This window comes from Prionailurus bengalensis, chromosome A2 (genome assembly GCF_016509475.1).
Source record: "Prionailurus bengalensis isolate Pbe53 chromosome A2, Fcat_Pben_1.1_paternal_pri, whole genome shotgun sequence".
NCBI lineage: Eukaryota > Metazoa > Chordata > Mammalia > Carnivora > Felidae > Prionailurus > Prionailurus bengalensis.
In genome coordinates this window covers 95,664,968-95,671,673 of record NC_057348.1, presented here as the reverse complement: position 1 = coordinate 95,671,673, position 6,706 = coordinate 95,664,968, and positions in this window count along the sequence as shown.

Below are 6,706 nucleotides of genomic sequence, written 5' to 3'. Positions count from 1 at the left end.
ATTTTATCACACAAGTTACTCAACACAATAAAGTTAGAAGGGAATTAATGAACCACTCCAAAGAGGATACAGGAAGGAGGCATCACAGTGTGAGCAGAGAGGCACCGGTCCCATTGTTGTTCCTATAACAAGTGTTGGCCTGGACTGCAGTTAGGTGGCCTTCTGCGCCTGCCAGAGTCTCTGGCAGCTCCTGTGTGGAAAGCCTGTGAACATAACACAGCACAGAAGGTCGGTCAGCCCTCTGGCCGCTGCTAGACAGCTCCTTCTTTTAAGGGTCCACTGAGCTGGGTGTAACGGTTCTGCCCGATGGTCTTTGCCATATCAGCTCAGTCCACTAGGTCTCACCCAAGTCTCTCTGTGGACCTTTCTTAATAAGTTTTACTTATCTATCAGTCACAGAGCTTATCTACAGAGGCACACTCGAAGTCCTACATCTCACGTTGACAACTGTTATGGGAGTTCACATTGGCCACTGTGACTCCATCTTGTCTTACTCTGACTTAGCTTATTCTCTATCTTCTATGACTAGGAATCACATATAAAGTATTTCACGCCATGACACAGCCACTAGCCATTAGCCAGTGGGAACATGGATATCTCCACCTAGATTTGGAAGGATGGGGTCTCCCAGAGCAGTGGGCTCAGGAGGGGGAGGGGCCACTTCAGAGAGATCTGACTAGGGCAATGACCATCTGAGTCCTAGGGCAATGACCCCTGCCCCCGAGAGAGGCATGGGACCCCAATCCATGAGAGCTGCTGTATGGGCTGCACCCAGCAAAGCTGTGGGAGCAAAACCTCCTGGAGCCTCGGGGGCCCCAACTTTCACCCCAGTTTGTCGAGAAGGTGGGACCTCTGCCCCATTGGGGTTTAAGATTTTGGACTTGCTGAGAAACTATTACCCACATATTCTTTCCTATTTCTCCCTTTTGGAATGGAAATGTCTGTCCCATGCCTGTCCCTCCTTCAAAGCACATAATTTATTTGATTTCACAAGTTCATAGCTGGAGAGCAATTTGCCAAAACATGAGTGTCTCACCCATATCTAATTCAGATGATATTTAGATGAGACTTTGGACTTAGGCTTTTGAGTTGATGCTGGAACAAGACTTCTGGGGCTATTGGGGTGCAATGAATGTATTCTGCATATGAGGACATAAATTTGGGGGACCTAGGGGTGAAATGCTGTAGTCTGAATGTTTGGGTCCCCTCCAAACTCAAATGTGGAAATCCTAATCTCCAAAGATAAAAGTATTAAGAGACTGGGCCTTTGGGAAGTGATTAATTCATGAAGGTAAAGCCCTCATGAATGCATTTCACATCCTTACAAAAGAGGCTCCAGAGAGATCGTTTGCCCCTTCCTGCAAGGGAGGACACACTGAAAGGTGCCACCTATGAACCAGGAACCCTCACCTGGCCATGCTGGAACTTTGATCTTGGACTTTCCAGCTTCCAAAACTGTGAGAAATAAACTTTTGTTGTTTAGAAGCCACCCAGTCTGTGGTATTTTGTTACAGCAGCTGAACAGACTAAGATACAACTAATAGAGTCTTATAAACAGATATAGCCAAGTTCAAAGTTAAATGATAAAGAGCAGATGAAACACTTGCTACAAACATAACAGACATAACAGCACATAAAGTATTTCTTCAAATCAATTAAGACAACTATCTAATAGAAAAAATATGCAAAGGAAATAAGCAAGCAATTTATAGAAGTAATACAAATGAAGCATGTGAAAAAAAAGTTCAACATCACTACTAACCTAGTAAATATAAGCTAAAACAACAGTGTGATGTAATTTTGCAAATATAACTGGCAAACTTTTAAAAGATTGACAAGGTCTAATATTAAGATTGTGAGCAAACTGTCTCTTCTGTGCTGTTGGCACAAGAGTAAACTAGTGAAGCCTTTTTTAGAAAACAACATGGCAATATCTATCACAATTCTAGACGTGCATACCCTTCAATCCAGGATTTCTGTGTCTAAGTATTAGAGTCCTTGAGAAGCATCTGCATCCAGTATATGACCAGAGACAAGTACAAAGGCATTTACTACAGCATTGTTTGTAATAGCCAAAAATCAAGAATGGTCAAATAAATGACAGTAGACTTCTTTGCATCATTTAAAAAGGTTGAGGGGCACATGGGTGGCTCAGTCAACTAAGTTTCTGACTCTTGATTTCCACTCAAGTCACGCTCTCATGGTTTATGAGTTCAAGCCCTGTACAAACAGCACAGAGCCTGCTTGGGATTCTCTCCCTCTCCCTTCTCTCTCTGCTCCTCCCCTGTACTTGCTTGTGCACTCTCTCTCTTTCTCAAAATAAATAAACTAAAATTAAATTAAATTAAATTAAAAAGTGAAGTAGAGCTTTATATACTGCTTGGAAAGATCTCTAAAATATGTATATAAAATAAAAACATAACTACAAAATAATATGTATAAGCAGAAATATCCTATTTATATAATAAAAATTATTTATGTGGGTAAATATACATACCTATATTGAGAAAAATCAGGAATGATGCACATCAATTCTCAACAGAGTTGATTAACATCTATGAGCATCGAGATATGGACAAAGTGAGATGTTAACTTCTTACCCTATACTCCTAGAGGAAACCTCTGTTAATATCACTTTATTCTTCAAGACCCTTTCTAAGCACTTATTACCCAAATATCACCAGGCTTCAAAGTACAAGGGTTTTTTGTTGGCTTGTTACTACCATGTGAAAAAATGTAAGAACATGGGAAGGAGTTGCCCTTGTGCAGTTGCCCTTGCCCCAGGGCCACGTGTGCTGCTGGAGTCGCTCACCCTCACACAGTTCTGTTCAAGTTTCAGCAGCGCACAGTACAATCCTGGCTCCCCATTTGAACTACATTCAAATGTAGTGCTTCACTGTGCCTCACTCAGGCCGGTATCTCCACTCCAGTGTCACCTCCTCAGCAACTTTTAGGACCTATGCTCATCCTTCCCCTGAAAGTGGACAGGCATATATGGCTATTCTTCCTGGGTTAGGCTCTCTTGGGGGGTTTCCATCACAGGGTGCCTTGGGCCCTAAAGTGTTACAGCTCTTTTTAGCTTCACACATAACACATCCTTTCTCCCACCAGGGTGCATCTCAGAGAGAATAGCTAGGTGGTCACTTTGAAATTAACAAAAGCACTAAAGACTCAGAATTACTTTTAGAGGAACTTACCATGCAGATACTCATGCATAGGTAAGAAATAACTTTTGTGCAAAGTTATTCTCTGTAGTATTGTTTGTAATAGCCAAAGATTAGAAACAACCCAAATGTTGATCAAAAGTAACTGGTTAAGCTTTTCCGCAGGGTGGCTCTGAGGGCAACGCTGAGGGAGCTTAATTTCTGGGTGAGAACTGCAAGTAATGGTAAGTGATATGAAAAATATGGTACTAAATTTTTTTAAATACAAAAAAAAAGTAACTGGTTAAATAAATGATAATATGTCTATATCATAGAACATTAAACAACTGTAAAAAAGAATGAAGAAGCTTTCATTATACCTATAGGAAAAGAAGCCCAAGATAAACATACAAACAAAAAACAAGGTGCAGAATGATATGTAAAATATGCTGCCTTTGGAAGCAAATGAAGAAAAATAAGAATCTATTTGATTTTGTTTGTATATGCTTGAACAAACTGTGGAAATTTATGTAGGAAATTAAGGACAGTGCTTACCAATGGTAGAGACTGGGTAAGAATTGGTTAGATAAATGACAAGAATGGTGGGGAGACATTTTACTGTATATCATTAATATTCTTTGGTTTTTAAACCATATTTATGTTTATTCAGCCTTCAGATTTTCTTAAAGTCAAGTCCTTGCCACGGGCCTACGTAAGAAAAATCCTTGCAAGTTGGCTTTCTGGCCCCAATCCTTGTTATATTTTCATTTTGTTTTTCTTCTCCCCAGAGGTTCCTCTAGGAATTTTTTTATTTAATCAATGTAAATGGTTATGGGACAGATAGAGCACAGGCCTTTTCAATCTGATCTCCCCTTGCTCAGGATAAACTCTGTTTTACACACTGAATAGAATAAATAGAGTGTAAATAGAGTATATAATGACATATGCGTACATAATAACATGTATCATGTTTGCATAAATGAATACTCTTTGGGTTACAAATACCAGAAATTCAACTCAAACTCTTATAATAATCCTGAGATTCCCCATGCACACTAAGGGCATGAAAGCACTTAATAAAATTCCTAACTTCCAGGGTTGATGGAAATATGAAATAAATTAATGCAGAGATAAAGAGCTTGGTCATGCAGCTACTTCATAGTAAATAGAAAATAAATGTTAGTTATTGTTATCATTTGTGGTCATATTAAAGCATAATACTCATTCTTTTGTGCCACATGTCTGAGTATTGTTTATAAATGTGCAGGATCTATTATACAAGTTACAAAATAAGTCGTAGGTTTTAGGGTTAGTCTTTTACTTGCACACACAAATTTTTATATGGAAAGACCAAAAAAAGTCCACGGTAAATTTTGAAAATTTTTAAATGGTTAAACAAATTTAATTCAAACTTCCAAGTGTAATTGAGACCTAGAGTATAGGAAAACGCCAAGCAGGAGAAAATAGGGGATTCCGAATGGTGCCTGATAAACACTCATTCAAGATCTCAAATACTCACACAGGGGGAAAGATGAATGATTTGATTGGGCAGCAGTTATTGTTAAAGGAAAATAAAGTGGAAGAAACTGAAATATTTAGGTACCTATCAAGAAGTGATGAAAGCCAGCTGTGGAAAAAGATTCTGTAAGGGAGTTTCTGTATTGCAAAGGAAATAGCTGCACAATGTCAAGAAGGGAATCAGTGAGATACAAAGCAAGGAAACCCACTGCAATAAGATGCCATATTCACAAAAGTATTATTCACACATAATCTCAACATTTTCTCCCTACTGTGCTGTGGTTTGAAAATTTTGCTTCATTACTCATGAATTTACCTCCAAACATTTGTGGCTCTATCTCATTAATTTTAATATTTGTCTTCTAAAATATTTTTATATTTGTCTCTTGGGATCCCAGGAATGTACTGTGGTATGTCTCTTGTTCCACAGGTTGTATTTATTAGTTGAGATGGGAATGGAAAGTGGAATGTCTGTGGTAATTTTCAGAAGATAATATGTCAGTGCTAAAATCTGAATGTCTAGAATGTCTAGATTCCTACACATTTGTGACAACAATAAATCAATGATTTTGAATTATTCTTAATGTATATTTAAATATCGAATAGCTTTTATATACTGGAAGATAGACCTGTTGGCATCACCTTTCTTGTAATAAATATGATCATGGTGATGGTGTTGATGGTAGCAAACTAAAATTTTCTGTTTTTAAAAAATATTTTGAGGTTTAGCTATAAGAAGTCCACTGAAACGTTTTGCTGTTAAGATATGTAACAACTAGAATATGAAACTAACTGTACATGTAGCCACAGTTGATGTTTGTGCTCCTTGAAACTTCAAGTGTTTTGAAGCAGTATTGTGGACTGGAAAATCATAATAAGTGCCCTGAAACTAGCTCATTTTAGACATTCATCAACAACATTTTGATGGCTAATTTTATGTGTCAACTTGAATGGGCCACAGGGTGCCCAGATATTTTGTTAAAAATTATTTCTGGGGCGCCTGGGTGGCTCAGTTGGTTAAGCGTCTGACTTTGGTTCAGGTCATGATCTCACCATTCGTGAGTTCAAGCCCTGCATCAGGCTCTGTGGTGACAGCTTGGAGCCTGGAGCCTGCTTCGGATTCCGTGTATCCCTCTCTCTCTGACCCTCCCCCACTTGTACTCTGTCTCTGTCTCTCTCTGTCAAAAATAAATAAACATTAAAAAGTTTGAAAAAAAACATTTTTTTCTGGGTGCATCTGTGAGGGTATCTCTGGATAAGACTCACATTTGAATTGGTAGACTGAATAAAGCTGATGGCCTTCCCCATTGTGGGTGGGCCTCGTCCAATCTGTTGAAGACATAAATAGAATAAAAAGTTAGGAAAGGATTATTTCTCTCTTCCTGTCTTTGAGCTAAAACATTTGTTTTCCCCTGCCTTTGGATTCAGACTTGGGATGGAACTTATACCATTGGCTCTGCTGGTTCTTGGACTCAGACCAGAACTATATGCCATAGTTACAATAACTTAAAACTCATAATAACTCTCTTTTGCATGGGTGTGTGTGTGTGTGTGTGTGTGTGTGTTGTATAATTTTTTTTTTCTCCAGTTGGTTCTGTTTTGTTTCTCTGGATAACCTTGACAAATACAAACATAAAATGCTCTATTAGGTCTTAAAATCAGGCTAGACAACATGAAGGAACAGACGGTCTTGCAAGATTTCCAGGACTTCCTGTGTTCAGTTAAGGCAGCAATGCCACGAGATGAGCCTTTCTTGTTTATTTTTGTACTTCCACTTCCTGTCAAGTGCTCTTAACCAGTGAATTCAGAGGTGCATGAACATTTAAATAAACTCAAAGAGTGCATAATTATGTGTTTAGTATTTCTCCCCCGCCCCCACCAATAATTTCAATTTCTTTAGAAATTTCTGTAATCGATTGACTGGCAGAATTTTCATTTTAATTCAAAGATGAACACCATTACCTCTCTCACTTCTCTAAGGGCACATGTAAAGGTAGTTTTCTCTCTTGGGTAATAACTATAGTGACAAAAATTGTAACACCACC